Source organism: Sturnus vulgaris, chromosome 26, assembly GCF_052056855.1.
Source record: "Sturnus vulgaris isolate bStuVul1 chromosome 26, bStuVul1.hap1, whole genome shotgun sequence".
NCBI lineage: Eukaryota > Metazoa > Chordata > Aves > Passeriformes > Sturnidae > Sturnus > Sturnus vulgaris.
In genome coordinates this window covers 2,134,317-2,157,293 of record NC_142268.1, presented here as the reverse complement: position 1 = coordinate 2,157,293, position 22,977 = coordinate 2,134,317, and the positions used below count along the sequence as shown (strand labels likewise).

The 22,977-nt window shown below is 47.8% G+C and overlaps 1 protein-coding gene across 2 annotated transcripts in view; it reads left to right on the top strand.

Annotated features, from left to right (window-relative positions):
• Positions 1-2,901: 2,901 nt before the first annotated feature.
• Positions 2,902-22,977, top strand: part of GNG7 (G protein subunit gamma 7) — a 45,604-nt gene continuing 25,528 nt past the window's right edge. Inside the window, exons 1-3 of one of the 2 annotated variants that reach the window (XM_088179327.1) lie at positions 2,902-2,990; positions 18,754-18,809; positions 19,813-19,928. The gene's annotated coding sequence lies outside the window, so the exon portion shown is untranslated. Of the gene's footprint in view, positions 2,991-10,194; positions 10,290-18,753; positions 18,810-19,812; positions 19,929-22,977 lie in introns of those variants that run through there. The other variant, XM_088179328.1, reaches the window with a different exon arrangement.

Sequence of the window (22,977 nt, the reverse complement as noted above, 5' to 3'; positions counted from 1 at the left end):
TGTCGCTGTCCCCCATTGTCGCTGTCCCCCATTGTCCCTGTCCCCCATTGTCGCTGTCCCCATTGTCCCTGTCTCCCATTGTCGCCGTCCCCCATTGTCGCTGTCCCCCATTGTCGCTGTCCCCATTGTCGCTGTCCCCCATTGTCGCTGTCCCCCATTGTCGCTGTCCCCCATTGTCTCTGTCCCCCCCGCCCGTTCCCGCGCGTGCCCGTGGGGAGGGGGCGGGAGCGCGGCGCTTGCGTCATCACGCCCTGGTTGCCATGGAAACCAGCGCAGCTCGGCGGGCGCGGGAGCCGCGTGGGCCCCGGGAGGGGGGGGGGGGGGGAACGGGGGAACGGGGGGGGGCACCGAGAGCCAGGGCAAGGGCACGGCTCGGGGGGATGGCAGGGAACCGTGGGGACGGCAGGGATCCGTGGGGGTGGGCACGGGTCCGTGGGGATTACAGAGATCCATAGGGATGGGCAGGGATCCATAGGGATAGGCAGGGATCTGTGGGGACGGCAGGAATCTGTGGATATGATCATGTATCCCTGGGGATGGTCATGGATCCATAGGGGTGGTTGTGCATCCATAGGGATGGTTATGGATCCGAGGGGATGGCACAGGTATGAGGGCATGGTCATGGATCCATAGGGATGATCATGGATCCATGGAGGTTGTCATGGATGTGTGGGAACAGCCCCAGCTCTATGGGAATGGCAGGGCTCTGTTTGGACAGCCACAGACAGACAGACACACAGACAGGTCCGTGGGGACAGTCACGGCTCTGTGAGGACATCGCGGTTCCGTGGGGACAGTGCCAGCTCTGTGGGACGGTCACAGATCCATGGGGGCGGTCACAGCTCCGTGGGGACAGTGCCAGCTCCGCAGGGATGGCACCGCTCCCTGGCACTGCCGTGGGCACTGCTCCTGTCCCTTTGTCCCTTCTGTGCCCTGGGAGGGTCCGGGGCCCTCTGTGGGTGCCACGGCAGGACACTGGGACAGGCACAAGCGGGCATGGGGACACTTGGGGCCAGTCCCCACCTGCTGGGACCCCTCAGGTATTTGGGGTGGCACCATCACATCAAAACCTGGAGCTCTTCCAGAGGGTCCACAACGCCTTGGGGCAGAAAATCTCAGCCTCCCTCCATTCCCGGTTCTCCCATTTCCCATCTCTGTCCCCTGTGTCGCACTGTCCCCCACCTAACGGGGACCTGTGCCCGCCGTGTCACCCCGGTCCTGCCGCAGCCCCGGGTGTCCCTCGGGCTGCTCCCAGGGATGGCCTCCCCCGGGAACCGCTGAGTCCCTGCAGCCCCCCTAAAACCCATCCTGAGCCCCCAAAAATCAGCGCAGGACGGCGAGGGAGGATCCTCGCAGGGCGCCCTGAGCCTCCCCCGGGTCCAGGCTTTCAATTAACAAAAGCTTCTCCTGAGCGTTAATTAGCGGGATGAGCCATGGGATGAGCTGCCCGTTCTTCCCGTCCCTCCACCCGCCGCCACAAATTCCACAAATCCACATTTTGGGACCCAAACCAGCTGCTGGCATCGGTGCCGTGTGGAACATTGTCCTTCGTGTCCCCCACCGAGGGGACACCGCGGCCCTGGCACCCCTCGGGGTGTTCCCCACGCCCGGTGCTGCCCATCTGCAGGAAAAGCGGATTAGGAGCCGGCGGGACATATGGGAGCAAACTGGATTAAGGGGAAAATCAGCCTTCTTCCCGCTAACAGGATTATGGAGTTTTCAGCCCCATTCGCCAGGGTTGTGCCCGAGGTGAGGACGGCCCGCGCTTGGCATTTGGCATTCCTCCACCTCAATTCCTGCTGGGATCACAGCTGGAATGCTGCGTGTGGCCCCGCAGACTGGGATGCGCTGGGAAGCGGCGGCTGCAGCCCGGGGACGTGGCTGTGTCCCCCCACGGCGACTCCCGAGGGGACTCCGGGCCCCCCTCGCCCCGCCGGGACCAGGCACCACCGGGACCCGCCGGGCGCGCTCGCCCGGTGCCTGTGGCAGCCGGGGGGGAATCAAAGCCTCGATTCAGGGCGTGATTTCCGCTCCCCCCCCGCTGCCAGCGTGACTCCCGCCCGCTGCTGATTCATCCCCACGGATTTTCCCCTCGGTTCCCAGGGGCAGCAGCTCCCCAGGGTGGGGGCAGAGCGAGGCTGCGACCCCCGGCACGCAGGGCTGGGCAGAGTCGGGCTGGGAAGGGATGCTCGGGGGGATTTGGGGCGCCCCAAGTCCTGTAATGGGGTCACAGAGGGGTCTGTGGGACTCGTAGCCTTTCCTGCGGGGACCAGCAGCCACGCAGCCCTCGGGGGTCCTGCTGGAAACAGGGGGTGACCCTGCGCTGGGGCCTCTCCTGGGGTCGCTGGGGTGCATCCAGGAGATCGATCCCGCATCCCCCCGCATCCTGCGCCCCTCACTGTCGGGGGCACGGTGAGTGGGGGGGGTCCCGGCAGCACCGCCCCCGCCGGCGATGGGCAGGGCGAGAGGGGCCGGCGGGCGGGGCAGCGCCCCCGTGCTCTGGGGGTGTCGCAGGGCAGCGCCGGGGGCTCACGGGGGGATCCGGCCTGGGGGATCCCGGGGAGACCTTGGGGGGCACAAGGGGACATCGCCCACCGGGGAATGGCCGGGGACCCCAGGCTGTAGCCTCCCGGTGCTCCGCCCACCTCATTAATATTAATGAACTATCCACGTAACCACGCCCCATTTCCCGCCCCCCGCGATGATTGGTTTATCCTCCCGCCGCTCCTCCGCCGGCCCCGCCCCCTCCCCGCCCTCCCTCCGCGCCGCCGCCGCAACCGAACTTGGCGGCCTCTTCTGGCCCCGCCCTCCGGCCGGACCTCCCCCCGCGCGCCGCGCTCCGCGGCCTCCCATTGGCTGAAGGCGCTGTCCGTCAGGCGCGGAGGGGCGGGGCCGGCGCCGCCCGCGGGCCAGCAGGGTGCGTTGCGCCGCGCGGTGTCTGAGGCGGCGGCTCCGCTCCGCGCCCGCCGCGCCCGCTCCCGCCGGTACCGGTGAGGAGCCGCCGCGAATGGGGCGGGACTGCCGGGGACAGCGGGAGGGAACGCCCGGCTGGCTCAGGCCGCGGCTCGGAGGAGCCCCCGCCCCGGCGCGGCCCTGCCCGGGGCCCCTCTCCACCCCGGAGGGGGGGGGGGGGTGGAGAGCGGCGGGGCTGGGCCGGGGGAGCCCGGGGAGGCTGAGGGGGCTCCGGGCGGGGTGAGAGGAGCTGGGCTGGGGCTGAGGGGCGGCGGGAGGTTCTGGGAAGGACGAGGGGGTGTTGGGGATCGGGGGGCTCCGGGAGGGCTGGGGGTGTGGGGGGCATTGGGGAGGGGGCTCGGGGGGAGCTGGGCAGGAGCGGGGTGCGAGCGGAGAAACCCTGGGCGGGTTTGGGGACAGGCCGGGGTGGGGGTTCGGGGGTGCTGGGGGGGCCAAGGGGAGGGTTCGGGGGTGCTGGAGCCCGGCACGGGGTGGGCAGCTGGGTGGGATTTCGGCACAAGGCTCAAAGGCGACGTGGGGGTGTTTGGGGGGCACACAGAGGGGCTGCGGTGGGATTTGGGGAGGGGTCTGCGGGTTTTTGGGTGAGCGAATTGAGGGGACGGGGGGCAGAGGGGGGCACCGAGGGGACGTGAGGGACATCTCTGACAAGGGACACTGAGGACCCATGAGGGGCAGGGCTCGGGGCCGGCTCCTTGGCAAGTTGGGTGACTTAATGGTGAATCCAGAGCGTGTTTTGGGGTGTAAAAAAAAAAAGGAGGTTGGGAGCTCGGCAGGGCCATCCAACATCACAGAATTGACTTGTTTTGTTTCCCGCGTGCGAGTTGAGGGTGGGTTGGTGAGGAGAGGAGCAGAGGACAGCGCTGGGATCCCCCCGGATCCCGGCAGGATTCGGGGAATTGTGTGGGTTACATAAAGGAGGGGTGGCTGCAGGATCTGGGTTTTGTGTTATTGAGGTGTAGAGGAGGGAAGTGGGTGCCGCAGACAAAGGGAGAGAGAGAGAGAAAATCGGAGAGAAAATCAGAGAGGAATCAGAGAGAAATCGGAGAGAAATCTGTCTCCTGCTCCTCACTCCCCATGGGGAGCTGCGTCCTTGAGGAGTTGGGGGAGCTGTGGGTACAAAGCTGGGATTTGCTGGGCTCTGGCCATCAGGTGTGGCCTTAAACCAAAGCCAAGCTGGCTGGGCTGGAGCTGGGTCTGCTCTGCTGCTGTTTGGAGGAAGTTATTGTGGATAAATCGTTTTTTGGTTTTTTTTTTTTGGTAAAACTGGCAACCTGCAGCTTCTCGTGATGCGTTCAATGGGGGTGATTCCTACCAGGAGAACACAAGAGTCGGCAACTCCGAGTTTAATCCGAGTAAACTCCAGGTTTTTTAGCGGTGATTTCTTGGTTTTCTTCAGCTTTTCAGAGCCCAGTGGCTTCTGAGAGCTGAAGCTCCTCGGGGCAGGTTCCACAGGTCTTTGTCTCCCTGCCATGTGGGATATCCACAGGCAGGTGAGCACATCCTTGAGCCACAAAACAAATCCATTGCTTGGAATTTGTCACTCTGTAACCACCGTTGTTTTTATGAGGGGGTGAAAAAAAAAAGGTCCAAACACCCCCCCCGGGAAAATCCAAATCAATACAATTAAACAGAGCTGGTTATCCCGGTTTTTTTTTTTGTTTTTTTTTGTTTTTTTTTCCTCCTGCCATCTGTGGCTGTGACACGAATGGAAATGGCTCTTTTGTGTGCCTGACACAGTTTTGGTGCCCATTCCCTTTTTTTTCCCTGCTGCCCTGCAGGGAATTCGGGAGGGAATTCCCACATCCAGGGCTGATCCTGCTCTGGAAGGATGGAGGGGGGGAGTGTGACAGGGACAAGGAGCTTTGTCCCCTGCCCGTGCCACTTCCCATCCCTGCCCTTGGCTCCAGGGGAGCTGGACACACTTGGGAAAAACTGAATTTATGGCAGTTTCCTGAATTTATGGCAGCTTCATGACTGATTTTGTGGCACTTTCCTGACTGATTTTAGGAAGTTTCCTGATTTCATGGCAGTTTCCTGATATTGATTTTTGTGGCACTTTCCTGACTGATTTTGTGGCAGTTTTCTGATTTTGTGACAGTTTTCTGATTTTGTGGCACTTTCCTGACTGATTTTAGGAAGTTTTCTGATTTTATGGCAGTTTCCTGATATTGATTTTGTGGCAGCTTCCTGAGTGATTTTATGGCAGTTCCCTGATTTTTGTGGCAGTTTCCTGATACTGATTTTTGTGGCAGTTTCCTGATATTGATTTTGTGGCACTTTCCTGATATTGATTTTGTGGCAGTTTCCTGATATTGATTTTGTGGCACTTTCCTGATTTTATTGCAGTTTCCTGATTTTAGGAAGTTTCCTGATACTGATTTTGTGGCAGTTTCCTGATACTGATTTTGTGGCAGTTTCCTGATACTGATTTTATGGCAGTTTCCTGATTTTTGTGGCAGTTTCCTGATATTGATTTTATGGCATTTTCCTGATTTTAGGAAGTTTCCTGGTGGGGTTTTTTTGCCAGTTTCCTGAGTTTTTTTGGCACTTTCCTGTTTTTTTCTGGCACTTTCCTGGCTTTTTTGGCACTTTCCTGGGTTTTTTTTGGCACTTTCCTGTTTTTTCTGGCACTTTCCTGTTTTTTTGGGGCAGTTTCTTGTTTTTTAGGTCTCGTGGCTGTTCCTGCCCCGTTGCAGGCAGGGCTGCCTGAGCTCCAGCTCTGTCATCTCTGCATTTTCCCCCCCTTGGGGTCACTCTGGGTCCCTGCAGGGCTCCCAGTGGCCACTTGGCCACCGATCAGGGGCTGGGGAAACTTTTTGGGGCAAAATGGTGACCATTTAAAAAAGAAAAAAAAATTAATAATAATAATTTCCTTGCCTTTTCATCCCTAAAAATGAGGGTGGGACGATGGGGATGGTTTGGTTGGAGGAATTCCCAGAGCTGGCACAGGACTGGGTGACCCAAAAAAAAAAAAAAAAAAGGAAAAAAGGGGAGGAATTCTCTGATTGTTTGGGGATTCTTGTGCCTGGAAAGAGAGAGTGAGGAGAGGGGAAAAAAGGGATTTATAAAATTAATAAATTTATAAATTTATTGAACATGGTGTGAGATAAGTGAGGGAGCTGCTCGAGGTTGTAGATCCAGAGTTGTTTTCCTCATTTTTGGGAGAATCCAGAGGAGTTGAGGTCACCAGAAATCCTGGAATATTTTATTTATTTATTTTTTTTAAAGCCCATCCTGACATGGGCAGGGACATTTTCCACTCCCCAAAGCCCAGAATTCCAACCAATGTAAAGATCTCACAGTTGAGCTTTGAGGTTGGAAAGTCTGATCCCAATCTCCTGGAATTCCTGGAGTGGTAAAAAAATCTTAATTCTGATATCCTGGAATTTCTGGAGTGGTGGAAACCTTTTAATTCCAATTTCCTGGAATTCTTGGGGTGGTGGAAACCTATTAATTCCAATATGGAATTTTGGGATTGTGGGATTTTGGGATTGTGGAATTTTGGGATTGTGGAATTTTGGGATTGTGGAATTTTGGGATTGTGGAATTTTGGGATTGTGGAATTTTGGATTTGTGGAATTTTGGAATTGTGGAATTGTGGAGATTTTCAGTGTCCAGAGCTGAAAACATTCCCCAGGTCCCATAAAAAATTTGGATTTTTAGGGAATTTCCAGGAGCTGCAAACGCCAAAAAAACCCCTCAGCTCCAATTCCACATCCCAGAGAGCACGCTGGGAAACGGAATTATTATTAATAATGAACTAATATTCGTTAATAATGAGATATTGTTAGTTAAAAATGAGCTATTATTAGTTATTAATGAGTTATTATTAGTTAATAATGAGTTATTGTTAGTTAATAATCAGTTATTATCAGTCAATAATCAGTTATTATCAGTCAATAATCAGTTATTATTAGTCAATAATGAGTTCTTATTAGTCAGTAATGAGTTATCAGTCCCTAATGAGTTATTATCAGTCATTAATGATTCATTAACGTTCCTGGTGGCAATGGGCGCTCGTTCCCCGCTGTCTCTCAGGTGATCCCAGGCCTGGGCTCAGCTCAGCCCAGAGCTTGGTTTGATTGATTCCATTGATTCCATTGATTCCAGTGATTCCATGGATTCCATTGAGTTCATTGATTCCATTGATGTCATTGATTCCATTGATGTCATTGATTCCATTGATTCCATTGAGTTCATTGATTCCATTGATGTCATTGATTCCATTGATTGATTTCATTGGTGTCATTGGTTTCATTGATTTCATTGATTTCATTGATTTAAATGATTCCATTGATTTCAATGATTCCATTGATTCCATTGATTTCAATGATTCCATTGATTTCAATGATTCCATTGATTCCATTGATTTCAATGATTCCATTGATTCCATTGATGTCATTGATTCCATTGATGTCATTGATTCCATTGATGTCATTGATTCCATTGATGTCATTGATTCCATTGATTTCAATGATTCCATTGATTCCATTGATGTCATTGATCTGGGAATTCATTAAATCCATTTCTACCCCCTGCAATAATTTGGGAAAGTTTTTATTTTGTTTTTCTTGTCCATTGAACAATTCCTGCTGGGCTTTAACCCTGCCCTGCTCACCCCGAGCCCGGCAGCTGCAGCAGGAATTCTCTGGGGTTTTATTTATTTATTGAATTTCCTCCACTCTGAGTTATTTCTATTGTATTGTATTTTATTTCTATTTTATTGTATTGTATTGTATTTTATTTTAGTGTATTCTATTCCATTCTATTCCATTCTATTCCATTCCATTTTATTCTATTCCATTTTATTCTATTTTATTTTATTTTAGTTGCTGGCTGTTTTTACTCCATAAATGCTCACGTGGCTCCCTGGAGCAGTTGTGATTCAATTCCCAAACAAACGCTGGGAATTTGAACAAACTTTTCCACCAGGGAGAAAAACGAGGGAGACTTTATTTCCTTTTTATTTTTATTTTTTTTATGTTTTAATTTTAATTAATTCATTTTTGGCCAGGCTGAGGATCACAGGTTGTGTTTCCAGCTGGGGAATTGTCCCAGTTTGGGGGTTCAGGATCCGGGGTTTGCATTTCCAGGGATCGATTTTCCTGTAAAATCCACGGAACGATTCCCCTGCTCTGACCCCAATTCAACCTCGCCCTTCCCATCCCGTGGGTTATGGGATCCTCAGCCTTTGGTTTGATTTGTTTTGGGATAATCTCACCCCTCTCAGCTGGGAAAGGGATGGAAAATTCCTGGGAAATGGGAAATGGGATGGAGAATTCCTGAGAAAGGGGATGGAGAATTCCTGAGGGAGTTGGGAAAGGAGAATTCCTGAGAGATGGGAAAGGGATGGAGAATTCCTGAGAAATGGGAAAGGGGATGGAGAATTCCTGAGAGATTTGGGAAGAGGCTCAGCCTGGAGAAAAGCAGGATCTGGGAAAGGGCTGGAAGTTCCTAAGGGAAACTGGGAAGGGGATGGAGAATTCCTGAGAGAGTTGGGAAGGGGTTGGACAATTCCTGAGAAATGGGATGGAGAATTCCTGAGAGAGTTGGGAAGGGGTTGGACAATTCCTGAGAAATGGGATGGAGAATTCCTGAGAGATTTGGGAAAGGGATGGAGAATTGGAAAAGAATTGGAATAGAATTGGAATGGAAATTGAATGGAATTATTGAATGGAATGGAAGTGGAATGGAATGATTGAATTGTGGCCCGTGGGCCGTGTGGAGGCCGCTGCGGGCCGGGATTTTTGGGCAGTGGCCGAGGGGCGGTGTCGGCTGTGCCGGCCCAGCGGGGCAGGGCTGGGCTCGGCTGCGGCACAGGAGGCTCCGGGGCCTCTGCAGAGCCCGGGGAATGGGGGTGACACTGAGGGGACAGCGAGACCCCCCGCCTTGGCTGGGAATCCATTTCCTCCCCGCCTTGGTTCGGCCTCTCCCAAAAACTTCCCGGCCCTGCAGCGCCTGCCCCATCCCGGAGCCATTCCCGCCCTCCATCCCCATCCCGGAGCCATTCCCGCCCTCCATCCCCATCCCGGATCCATTCCCGCCCTCCATCCCCATCCCGGATCCATTCCCGCCATTCCCATCCCGGATCCATTCCCTCCATCCCCATCCCGGAGCCATTCCCGCCCGCCATTCCCATCCCCGGAGCCGTTCCCTCCATCCCCATCCCGGAGCCGTTCCCTCCATTCCCATCCCGGGTCCATTCCCGCCATTCCCATCCCGGCTCCATTCCCGCCATTCCCATCCCGGGGCCGTTCCCGCCATTCCCATCCCGGATCCATTCCCGCCATTCCCATCCCGGGAATTCTCTCTCGGCAATCCCTGTGCGGCCACAGCGCCATTGCCCGCATTTCCCCCCGAGCTTTTACCAGATTTCCCTCCAAACCACCGAGGATTTTCCTGAATTTCCCTCCAAACCACCGAGGTTTTTTTTCCCCGGATTTACTTCCAAAACTTCGAGGTTTTTTCCCAGATTTCCCTCCAAACTTCTGCGATTTTTCCTACATTTACCTCCAAAACACCAAGGTGTTTTTTCCCGAATTTCCCTCCAAACCTTTGAGATTTTTTTCCCGAATTTATCTCCAAACCTCCGAGCTTTTACTTGGATTTACCTCCAAACCCCCGAGTTTTTTTTCCTGGATTTACCTCCAAACTTTCAAGGTTTTTCCCAGATTTCCCTCCAAATCACTGAGGATTTTCCTAAATTTCCCTCCAAACCTTCGAGGTTTTTTTCCTGGATTTACCTCCAAACCACCAAAGTTTTTCCTAGATTTCCCTCCAAACTTTCAAGGTTTTTCCTTAATTTCCCTCCAAACTCTTTGAGATTTTTCCCACATTTCCCTCCCAACCTCCGAGGTTTTTTTCCTGGATTTCCCTCCAAACTTTCGAGGTTTTTCCTGAATTTCCCTCCAAATCTTCGAGTTTTTTCCCAGATTTCCCTCCAAACCTCCAAATTTTATCCAAACCACCCCTCCCAATATCAGCTCTGGGACTCTCCCGAGTTCTCTGAACCGCTGGAAAACCTGGATTCGATTCTTTTAATTTATTTTATTTTTTTTTTTTTGCACCAGGGATGCTCACAATTCACCTCTAGTGCTGGAAAACGTGGATTCGATTTTTTAAATTTTTTTTTTTTTTGCACCAGGGATGCTCACAATGCATCTCTGGTGCTTGACAAGCCCTTTTCTATTTCGGGAATGCTCATCTGCAGGTGGAATTGGATTTCTGTTCCCATGACTGACAGCACAAACTCCATCCTGGCTGTGGCAGCTGCTGCTATTTTCAGCACTCTGCCTCTCTCCAGTATTATTCCAAAGGTGAGAAATATTTCCAGAGAGAGCGTTTTTCACACCTTAATAGGAAAAAAAAAAAAAAAAAAAAATCGGGAAAAAAAAAAAATTAAAATCACGGAATTTTGAAAGTTTTGCCACAGGGGTGAAGGACTCCGTGCAGCAAAGAGCTCGTGGAGTGGCTGGGAGCGTTAAAATGGAATTAAAATCCTTGTTGGAATGGGGAAAATCGACTTAAAACTGGGCTGCCATGAAGATATTCCTCAGCAGCAGGCAGGGAAGAGCTGATTCCTTCTGTCCTGGCAATGCAGGAATGGGAATTATCCCAAAAATCCAAAAAAAATTAAAAAAAACCCCCCAAAACCTGCACAACAGGATGGAAGTGAGAGCTGGTATCCCTAAAAAGGTGAATGTGGGGGTGTGGAATTGGGATTTTCACCACAAATGGGGCTCACACACAGGAGCTGCCCGAGGCAGGGAGAGAGTTACAGCTCAGATCCTAATTAATTGATTAATTAATTAATTAGCGATCAGGCTCGGGAAACTCGGGAGAGTCCCAGAGCTGATATTGGGAGGGGTGGTTTGGGTAAAATTTGGGTGTTTGGAAGGAAATTCAGGAAAAATCTCGAAGGTTTGGAGGGAAATCCAGAAAAAAAATCAAAGGTTTGGAGGGAAATTCAGGAAAAATCCAAAAGAGTTTGGAGGTAAATTAAGGAAAAGCCTTGAAAGTTTGGAGGGAAATCCGGGAAAAAACGGTCGGAGATTGGGAGATAAATCTGGGAAAAACCTCGGAGGTTTGGAGGGAAATTCAGGAAAAAACCTCGGAGGTTTGGAGGGAAATTCAGGAAAAAAACCCCTCAGAGATATGGAGATAAATTCGGGAAAAAAACCTCGGGGGTTTGGAGGTAAATTCAGGAAAAAACCTCGAAGGTTTGGAGGGAAATCCGGGAAAAACACCTTGGAAGTTAGGAGGAAAATCTGGGGAAAAAAAAAAATCAGAGGTTTGGAAGGAAATCCGGGGAAAAACCTCGGTGGTTTGGAGGGAAATGCAGGAAAAACCTCGGAGGTTGGGAGATAAATTCAGGAAAAATCTCCAAGAGTTTGGAGGTAAAATAAGGAAAAACCTCGAATGTTTGGAGGGAAATCTGGGAAAAACACCTTGGAAGCTTGGAGGGAAATTCAGGAAAAATCTCAGAAGTTTGGAGGGTAAATCCAGGAAAAAACCTCGGAGGTTTAGAGGGAAATCCGTGAAAAACTTCGGTGCTTGGGAGGTAAATTCAGGAAAAATCTCAAAAAGTTTGGAGGTCAATCCAGGAAAAAAAACCTCAAAGGTTTGGAGGGAAATTCAGGTAAAACCTTGGAGGTTTGGAGATAAATTCGGGAGAAAACCTCGAAGGTTTGGAGGGAAATTCAGGAAAAATCCTCGAAGGTTTGGAGGGAAATTCGGGTAAAAGCTCGGGGGTGAAAGCTCGGGGATAAATTCGGGTGAAGCTCAGGGATAAATTCGGGTAAAATCCCGGGTTAAATTCGGGTAAAATCCCGGGTTAAATTCGGGTAAAATCCCGGGTTAAATTCGGGTAAAATCCCGGGTTAAATTCGGGTAAAATCCCGGGTTAAATTTGGGTAAAATCCCGGGTTCAGTTGTTCAATCGTTCCAGGCAATAATTCCATAATTCCAGGCGAGAATTCCATTCCGTTCCATAATTCCATTCAATAATTCAAGAATTCCACACAATAATTCAAGAGTTCCACACAATAATTCACGAATTCCATTCAATAATTCAAGAATTCCACACAATAATTCACGAATTCCAGGCAATAATTCCATTCAATAGTTCAACTTCAATTCCAATTCAACTTCAATTCAATTTCGATTCCATTTCAATTTCAATTTCGATTCCATTTCAGTTTCAATTCAATTCAAATTCACTTTCAATTCAATAATTCCATTTCGATTCAATTCAATTTCAGTTCCATTTCGATTCAATTCAATTCCAATTCCTTTTCAATTTCGATTCCAATTCAATTTCGATTCCAATTCAATTCCAATTCCTTTTCAATTTCGATTCCTTTTCAATTTCAATTCCAATTCAATTTTGATTCAATGGCAGGGCAGGGTTAAAGCTCTGGCTGTGGAATTTGCTGAAGCTGATTTTTCTCCCACAAACTTCCCCAAATCCAATTTTTTTTTTTTTTTTCCCTCCTTTTATTCATCTTTCCCATCCTCCAAACTCCTGTCCCTGCACACCCGAGCCCTCCCTGTGCCGTGTTTGGTGCTGGAATTACGGGTTTGGCTTCCTGCTGGGACTGGCTGTGCCCAGCAATTAAAATAAAATTAAAAACCAAAAAACAATGGCTGGGTGGGCCTGGCCACGCTCCATGGAACCCCAGAACAAATCAGAAAAGCTTTGGTCCACATCCACATTTTCCCTGAGTGTTCTGCCAGGGTTTATCCATGCAGGAATATTTTATTTTTCTCTGTTCTCCCAGATTTATCCATGCAGGAATATTTTATTTCCTCTATTCTCCCAGGTTTATCCATGCAGGAATATTTTATTTTCTCTATTCTCCCAGATTTATCCATGCAGGAATATTTTATTTTCTCTATTCTCCCAGGTTTTATCCATGCAGGAATATTTTATTTTCTCTATTCTCCCAGGTTTTATCCATGCAGGAATATTTTATTTTCTCTGTTCTGCCAGGTTTTATCCATGCAGGAATATTTTGTTTTATCCATGCAGGAATATTTTATTTCCTCTGTTCTCCCAGGTTTTATCCATGTAGGAATATTTTGTTTTATCCATGCAGGAATATTTTATTTTCTCTGTTCTCCCAGATTTATCTATTCAGGAATATTTTATTTTCTCTATTCTCCCAGGTTTATCCATGCAGGAATATTTTGTTTTATCCATGCAGGAATATTTTATTTTTTCTGAATGTTCTCCCAGGTTTATCCATTCAGGAATATTTTATTTTCTCTATTCTCCCAGGGTTTATCCATGCAGGAATATTTTATTTTTTCTGAATGTTCTCCCAGGTTTATCCATGCAGGAATATTTTATTTTCTCTGTTCTCCCAGGTTTTATCCATGCAGGAATATTTTGTTTTATCCATGCAGGAATATTTTATTTTTCTCTGAATGTTCTCCCAGGTTTTATCCATGCAGGAATATTTTTCTCCTCCGTGCTCTGGGTGGTTATAAATTCCAAATTGTAAAATTTACTCTTTCTGCGTTTTCCCAGATTGCAAATTTCAGTGGGATTATCCAAGGAAAAAAATCAATTTTTCCAGGTTTTGTCAAAGTGAAATCAGGGATGGTGAGGGCTGGCAGTGCTCCTCCTCCATTCCTTCCAGGATAACTGATTTATCCTGATTTAAAAGGATTTTGTGGAGCTGGTGGTTGCAGCAGGAATTGGAGGAGCAATTCCAGGATTTAATTCAGAAAGAATTCCAGGAGCAGAGCTGGATGGAGCTGCAGGAATTCTAAATGTGCTGGGGGGAAAAAAAAAAATTAAAATAAAAAAGAAAAAAGCTGGATTGGGAAGTGAGAGCCCATAACTCTGTCAGCTCTCTGGGAATGGGAATTTGCTGCATTCCCTGGATTCCCTGCTCTGATCCAGGTCTATAAATATCCCAGATTGCTTTTCCTGGCTGCCTCTCACAGGGATCCCCTGAGCAGAAGGGTTTGTGGAATTCCAGGGTTTTTCCAGGGCATCTTTGGAGGTTTGGTGGTGGAGCTGGGATCCCATTCCTGCCCGGATCCTGGGATATTTCCATATTCCCTGTTCTGTGGGATGGGAAACTCAGTGCCCTGGATCCATGGAATGTCCAGGGAAAGGCTGGAGAGGAGAAATTCCAGGGAAACCTCAGAGCCTAAAGGGGCTCCAGGAGAGGGATTTGGGATAAAGGATGGAATTTTGGGATGCAGGGATGGCTGGGATATTGGGAACGAATCCTTGGATTTGAGGATTCAAGACCAGGCTGGAGAAGAGAAATTCCAGGGAAATCTCAGAGCCTGAAGGGGCTCCAGGAGAGGGATTTGGGATAAGGGATGGAATTTTGGGATGCAGGAAATGGATTTAAACTGGAAAAGGGAATTTGGGTGGGATTTTGGGAAGGAATCTTTGGATGTGAGGAATCAAGACCAGGCTGGACAAGAAAAATTCCAGGGAAATCTCAGAGCCTGAAGGGGCTCCAGGAGAGGGATTTGGGATAAGGGATGGAATTTTGGGATGCAGGAAATGGATTTAAACTGGAAAAGGGAATTTGGGTGGGATTTTGGGAAGGAATCTTTGGATGTGAGGAATCAAGACCAGGCTGGACAAGAAAAATTCCAGGGAAACCTCAGTGCCACTTCCAGAGCCTAAAGGGGCTCCAGGAGAGGGATTTGGGATAAGGGATGGAATTTTGGGATGCAGGGATGGCTGGGATATTGGGAAGGAATCCTTGGATTTGAGGATTCAAGACCAGGCTGGAAAAGAAATTCCAGGGAAACATCAGAGCCTGAAGGGGCTCCAGGAAAGCTGGAGAAGGATTTGGGAAAAGGGATAGAATTTTGGGATGCAGGAAATGGATTTAAACTGGGAAAAGTGAATTTGGGTGGGATTTTGGGAAGGAATTCCTGGCTGTGAGGGTGCTGATGGAACAGGATGGAATTCCCAGAGGAGCTGTGGCTTCCCTGGATCCCTGGAATGTCCAGGGAAAGGCTGGGACAGTGGGAGGGGTCCCTGCCCTGGGGATGGGACTGGGATGGAAATGGGATGGGACTGGGATGGGGATGGGACTGGGATGGGCTTTGAGGTCCTTCCCACCCAAACCATCCCGAGATTCCCTGATCCTGGAGAGGATTTTCCCCCCATTCCCACGTCCATGATCCTCTCCAGTGGAGCACCGAGGGGTTTTGGTGCCAATCCCGAGATTTGGGAATTCAGGCTGGATTTTTTTGGAAGTCTAAAAGTCCTCGGAGGAGTTTTGGTGAGGATGATGCAGGTGGCACCCGAGCTTTTTCCATTCTCATCTGTGGAGTTTGGGATAAAAATCCCAATTTCTACCAGTTTAAACCTGGCTTTGAACACTTCTATCCCAAAATAATTTTTTTTTTTTTTTTGGTGAGGGGGAAAAGAGGAGTTTTGGTGAGGATGAGGCAGGTGGCACTCGAGGAGGATTTTTCCATTCTCACCTGTGGGATCTGGGGTATAAAACCCAATTTTTATCAGTTTAGACCTGGCTTTGAACACTTCTATCCCAAAATAATTTTTTTTTTTTTTTTTTTGGTGAGGGGGAAAGTCTAAACGAGGAAAGGTTTGGTGAGGGTGGTGCAGGTGGCACTCGAGGAGGATTTTTCCATTCTCATCTGTGGATTTTGGGATAAAAATCCCAATTTCCATCATGCAGGTCCCTCACAGCCTGAGCTGGCAGGGAATGGGGAACTGGGAATGGGGAATGGGGAAACTGGGAAAACTGGGAATGGGGAACTGGGAATGGGGAATGGGAGAACTGGGAAAACTGGGAATGGGGAACTGGGAATGGGAAAACTGGGAATGGGGAACTGGGAATGGGAAATGGGAGAACTGGGAAAACTGGGAATGGGGAACTGGGAATGGGGAATGGGGAACTGGGAATGGGGAATGGGAGAACTGGGAATGGGGAATGGGAGAATTGGGAGAACTGGGAATGGGAAAATTGGGAATGGGGAATTGGGAGAACTGGGAAAACTGGGAATGGGAGAATTGGGAATTGGGAGAACTGGGAATGGGGAATGGGAGAACTGGGAATGGGAAAATTGGGATTTGGAGCAGTCAGGCAGCAGCTGGAGGCCCCAGTGTGTGAGCTCCAGGAGGCTCAGGGAACAAAGGGATGAATTTTCCCAATTAATTCCCAAAAGGATGAATTTTCCCAATTAATTCCCAAAGGGATGAATTTTCCCAGTTAATTCCCAAAGGGATTAATTTTCCCAGTTCCCAAATAAATGGATTAATTTCCCCAATCCCAATTTTCCCCATTCCCAAGCCCTGGCACTGCCTGGAGCCTCCTGCTTGGTTTTTGTCATCCTTGGAAAAAAAAAAAAAAACCCAACCCCAAACCTGGGATAATAATTTATATTCTCTGCTCCCTGTGGGGTTTATTCCCTTAAAATTCCAGTGTGGATTTGGGATTTTTTTTTTTTTTTTTTTGCTGAGAACCGAGGGGTTCTGCAGGGATTTGGGGCTGGGAATGAAATCCTGGCTGGGTTTTATCAGAGGAATAAATTAAATAAAATTAAAGAAATTAACGAAATTAAACACTGGGAAGGTTCCTGAAGGAAAGGGATTTTTTTTTTTTTTTTTTAGGGAACTCGGGCACTTGGAAACAAAACAGAGCAAGGAACTGGTGAGGGGTGGGGGGAGAACATCTGGAATTTCTCACACATCTGTCCCTGGGGCTCCCAGATCCTCAAACCCATCCCTGAATCCCTGGATTCCTGAATTCCTGGATTATTGAATTCCTGAATTCCAGAATTCCTGGATTATTGAATTCCTGAATTCCTGGATTCCAGAATTCCTGAAAAACTGGATTCCTGAATTCTGGATTCCTGAATTATTGAATTATTGGATTCCTGAATTCTGGATTCCAGAATTCCTGGATTCCTGAATTCCTGGATTATTGAATTCCTGAGTTCCTGAAAAACTGGATTCCTGAATTCTGGATTCCTGAATTATTGAATTCCTGGATTCCTGAATTAATTCTGGATTCCTGAATTCCTGAATTATTGAATCCCTGAATCCCTGGATTTCTGAATTCCTGAAATCCTGGATTCCTGAGTTATTGAATTCCTGGATTCCTGGATTTCTGAATTGTTAAATTCCATCATTCCTGGATTTCTGAATCCCTGAATTCCTGAATTATTGGATTCCTGAATTATTGAATTCCTGAATTTCTGGATCCCTGAATTCCTGGATTCCCTCCCTTTGCTTCTGCTGTGCTGGAACTTTTTTCCCCCCTCCTCCCCATTTTTTCCCCCTTTTTTTCCTTTTTTTTTTTTGCCTTTCCCCCCTTTTTTCCCCCTTTTTTCCCCCTTTTTTCCCCCTTTTTTCCCCCTTTTTTCCCCCTTTTTTCCCCCTTTTTTCCCCCTTTTTTCCCCCTTTTTTTCCCCCTTTTTTTCCCCCCTTTTTCCCCTTTTTCCCCTTTTGCAGATGTCACCCTCAGCCTCCTGACAGAAGCACACAATGCAGCAATTTTTCCCCTCCCCTAAAATCCTGGCTGTGGCATTCCCAGCCCCCCTGGAACTGGAATTAATTTATTGTGTGGGCTTTTAATTGGCTGCAATTCTGCTCCTCTGCCTTCCTTTCCCTCAGTCTTTGTCTCTCCTTTTCTTGCATTTCCACTCACTTTAATTTTTTTTTTCTTCAATTTTTTTTTTTAATTTTTATTTTTTTAAATTTTTTTTTTTTTGTTGAAAATTCCCCTCTCCCAGCCTGGGGAATATCAGGGGTGTGGCTGCTGGAATAAATCCCATGGGATTGATGGAAAAATTGGGAATTATTTCTGCTCTTGTGCTGTGGCTGGTGCTGGTTATGGGATGGAGGGATGGGATTTTTAACCCCCTCTCGACAAAAAAAAAAAAAATTTAAAATTTCTTTTGGAATAGAAGTGTTGAAAGGGTCGAGTTGATTAAAAATTGGGATTTTTGATCCCAAACTCCAGGGATGAGCATGGAAAAATCCAGCTGGAGTGTGCCCTGCATCATCCTCACCACACTCCTCCTCTGAGGGATTTTAGGAGTTCAGGACCCCACAAAAAAAAAAAGAAAAAAACCAAAAAAACCCCAAAAAACCCAAAAAAACCCTCAAAGGCAGGGCCTGAACGTATGGAAATGTAAATAAATGTGAATAAATCAAACCTGGTGTGGGTTGAAATCGGGCTGGAATAGGATGGATTCCAGCAGGGAAAATACAGGGAAAATATTGGGAAAAAAATCAGGGAAAATATTGGGAAAAAACAGGGAAAGAAACAGGGAAAATATTGGGAAAATACAGGGAAAATGCAGGGAGAAACAGGGAAAAAACCCAGGGAAAATATTGGGAAAAAAATGGGATGATGGAGATTGGGAAAAGGAGTGAGGGGCTTTAAATAATTCTGGAATGGGCTGGATTCCAGCAGGGAAAATACAGGGGAAAAAAAAAAACCAGAAAAAACAGGGAAAATATTGGGAAAATACAGGGAAAAACCAGAGAAAATACAGGGGGAAAAAATGGAAAATACAGGGGAAAAAAATGGAAAATACAGGGAAAACCAGGGAAAATACAGGGGGAAAAAGGGAAAATAAAGGGGGAAAAAAGGGAAAATACAGGGAAAAACGGGGGGGAAAAAACGGGAAAAAAAAAGAAAAAAAAAAAGGGAAAAGCAGGTCTGGTGGAAATGGGGAAAATGTTTTTGGTGCTGCAGCTCAGAGCTGGGATTCCCTGCAGGATCCTCTCAATGGCTGAAATTTCTCTTTTTTTTTTTATTTCAGGTTTGTCCTTCCCCCTCCTGCTGAAGGTGCCACAGGAGCTGGGCTCACCTGGCCAGGTAAGGGCAGCACCCCCAGACCCCAAAACTGCTCCTGTCCCTGCAGGAAATCACAGTTGGTGGTGGGGACACACAAAAACCTCATGTGGATCTCTAAATTAAAAAAAAAAAATTCGATTTTCCATCATTTTTCCATGGAATTCCTTGATCCTTCCATCCCAAACCCCTCTAAATTAATAAAATAATTCCATTTTTCATCATTTTTCCTGGAATTCCTTGATCCTTCCATCCCAAACCCCTCTAAATTAATAAAATAATTCCATTTTCCATCATTTTTCCTGGAATTCCTTGATCCCAAACCTTTCTGTGACATCCCAGCATCCATCACTCCTTAAATATTTCAATATTTCCCTCATTCCCTCCCAAAAATGGGGAAAACTCCTCTGGAATTCTTTATATTCCCCCTAAAAAATGAGGAAATTCCTCCTCTTCTTCACTTTCCACCCCAAAAAAAATTGAGCAAGGAACTTTCCAGCTCCTCATTCCCTTAAAAATTATGGAAATTCCTTTTCTTCTTCATATTCCACCCCAAAAATGGGGGAAATTTCTCCTTTTCTTCACTTTCCACCCCCCAAAAAAAATCTCACAAGTCCCTCTCCCTCTCTGCTTTCCTCTCCCCCCTCCCTCCAAAAAAAAAAAAAAAATTAAAAAATTTTAATTTAGTCCCAAATATTTCCCTGAGCCCTCAGCCAGGCCGTGATTTATAAAAAACAAAGAGATCCCACAACCTCCCTGTTTTTATTGATTGTTGATTAATTATTTTATTGATTATTGATGGGTGAATGAATTATTTTTATTTTTTTTTTTTTTTTTTTAATTTTTGGGTGAATAATTGGAGGTGTCCCTCCCCAACATTAATTATAAATAATATAAATATCCTGAATTTTACTTGTTAATGATGAATATTAGCTGTTAAAATATAATTATTTATTGATAATGAGGATTAATTCCATTAATAAAGCAGCTTGGGGTGATGGAGGTGAATTCCCGTTTTCCTTGGCAGGAGGAATTTAAGGAATCCAGGGAAAATCCAAGAAAAAAATCCAGGAAAAATCCAGGAAAAATCCAGGAATCCACGGGGATCCAGGAGAGAGGCAGAGGCTGCTCTGCTGTGGGAAGGTGAGCAGAGGATTCCTCACTGAGCTCATTAGTGATGATTAATTTCCCATTAATTGGTTCGTTATATCTGGAAAATGGTTTGGAATTGGTTTGGGATGAGTTTGGAATTAATTTGGAATGAGTTTGGGATGAGTTTGGAATAGGTTTGGGATGAGTTTGGGATGGATTAGGAATTAATTTGGATTTGGTTTGGGATTAATTTGGATTTGGTTTGGGATGAGTTTGGGATTAATTTGGAATTGGTTTGGGATGAGTTTGGAATTAATTTGGATTTGGTTTGGGATTAATTTGGAATTGGTTTAGAATGGGTTTAGAATTAATTTGGAATGGGGTTTGGGATGAGTTTGGAATTGGTTTGGAATGGTTTTGAATGGATTTGGGATGGTTTGGAATTGGTTTGGGATGGATTTGGGATGGTTTGGAATTGGTTTGGGATGGATTTTAGGATGGTTTGGGATGGGTTTGGGATGGATTTCGGATGGTTTGGAATTGGTTTGGGATGGATTTCGGATGGTTTGGGATGGGTTTGGGATGGATCTGGAGTTTGAGCTGAGTTCCAGGTGACTCCAGAGCTCCCCGTGTGTCGCAGCCAGGCTTTGGGGAGTTGAAATGAGCCGATTCTGTGCATTTCGGGTGAAAAATCCTTTAAAATCCCATTTTTTTGGGGAGGGGAAAACCCTGCTGGATTTCCTCGCGTGCAGTTCCCCCGCGCGGGCGGCAGAGGGCGCGCGCGGGCCGCGGCTGTTGGGCTCGGACTTAATATTTAATATTTAATATTTAATAATTGGCTTCTTAATATCATTATTTATCCGGAGAGTCGTTAATCAAAGCGCTTTAATTAAAACTGGAGCAGAGCGGGGTGAGGTCACCAGGAGCACTGGGGATATCCAGGGGGATGAGGATGAGGATGGGGATGAGGATGAAGATGAAGAAGGATTTTCCCCCTCTCTTCACCCTCAGCTGAGCTCTGCGCCACAATCCCAACCCAACCTAAAACCTGTCCCCTAAAACCTCTCCCCAAAATCTCTCCCCAAAATCTCTCCCTAAAATCTCTCCATGAAATTTTTCCCCAAAATCTCTCCCCAAAATCTGTCCCCAAAAATCTCTCCCCTAAAATCTCTCCCAAAAATCTCTCCATGAAATTTTTCCCTAAAATCTCTCCCCTAGAGCTGTCCCTGCAATCCCCCACCCCAAATTCCTGCCCGGCACCCACGTTCCGGCAGCAGCCCCGCCCTGGATCCAGCCCCAGGACAGACTGACAGACACAGACAGACTGACAGACACAGACAGACTGACAGACACAGACAGACTGACAGACACAGACAGACAGACTGACACAGACAGACAGAGTGACAGACACAGACAGACAGAGTGACAGACACAGACAGAGTGACAGACACAGACAGACTGACTGACACACAGACAGACAGACAGACTGACAGACATAGACACACAGACTGACAGACACAGACAGACTGACAGACACAGACACACAGACTGACAGACACAGACAGACTGACAGACACAGACAGACTGACAGACACAGACACAGACAGACTGACAGACACAGACAGACTGACAGACACAGACACACAGACTGACAGACACAGACAGACTGACAGACACAGACAGACTGACAGACACAGACACAGACAGACTGACAGACACAGACAGACTGACAGACACAGACTGACAGACACAGAGACAGACTGACAGAGACAGACTGACAGACACAGAGACAGAGTGACAGACACAGACAGACTGACAGACACAGACAGAGACACAGACTGACAGACAGACTGACACAGACAGACAGACTGACTGACAGAGACAGACTGACACACACAGACTGACACAGACACACAGACAGAGTGACAGAGACACAAACAGAGACACAGACAGACAGACTGACACACAGACAGACTGACACACAGACAGACTGACACACAGACAGACTGACACACAGACAGACTGATTGACAGAGACAGAGACACAGACAGACTGACACAGACTGACACACAGACAGACTGACAGAGTGACACAGACACACAGACTGACTGACAGAGACAGACTGACACACACAGACTGGCACAGACTGACAGAGACACACAGACACAGACAGACTGACACACACAGACAGACAGACTGACAGACAGAGTGACAGACTGACACACACAGACAGACTGACAGAGACACACAGAGACACAGACAGACTGACACAGAGAGACCGACTGACAGACACAGACAGACTGACACAGAGAGACCGACTGACAGACACAGACAGACTGACAGACACAGACTGAGATAGAGTGACAGAGACAGACTGACACACACAGACAGACAGACTGACAGAGACACACAGAGACACAGACAGACTGACACACACAGACTGAGACAGAGTGACAGAGACAGACTGACACACACAGACAGACAGACTGACAGAGACACACAGGGACACACAGAGACCGACTGACAGACACGGACAGACTGACAGACACTGACAGAGTGACAGAGTGACACACACACAGACAGAGTGACACAGACTGACAGACAGTGACACACAGACAGAGTGACTGACGGACAGGGAGATTCCCTGTCTCCAGTCTGGACTGACAGACACACACACACACAGACAGACACACAGACAGACTGACAGACAGACACAGACAGACACACAGACAGACACACACACAGACACACAGACAGACTGACAGACACACAGCCAGACACACACAAACTGACACACGGACAGACTGACAGACACACACAGACAGACACACAGACAGACAGACACACACAAACTGACACACAGACAGACAGACACACAGACACACACACACACAGACTGACAGACAGACAGACACACACTCACACTCTCACACTCACGCTCACACATTCCGGTGCTCTGAGCTCACCCCTCTCTCTCCATTCCCGCGTTCCCTCCCGGCATTCCCGGCATTCCCGGCTCCGGGGCTGCCCGCACCTCCCGCCTCTAAATGCTTCTATTTTTAAAAAAAAATTACTTATTCTTTCGTTTATTTTTTGTATT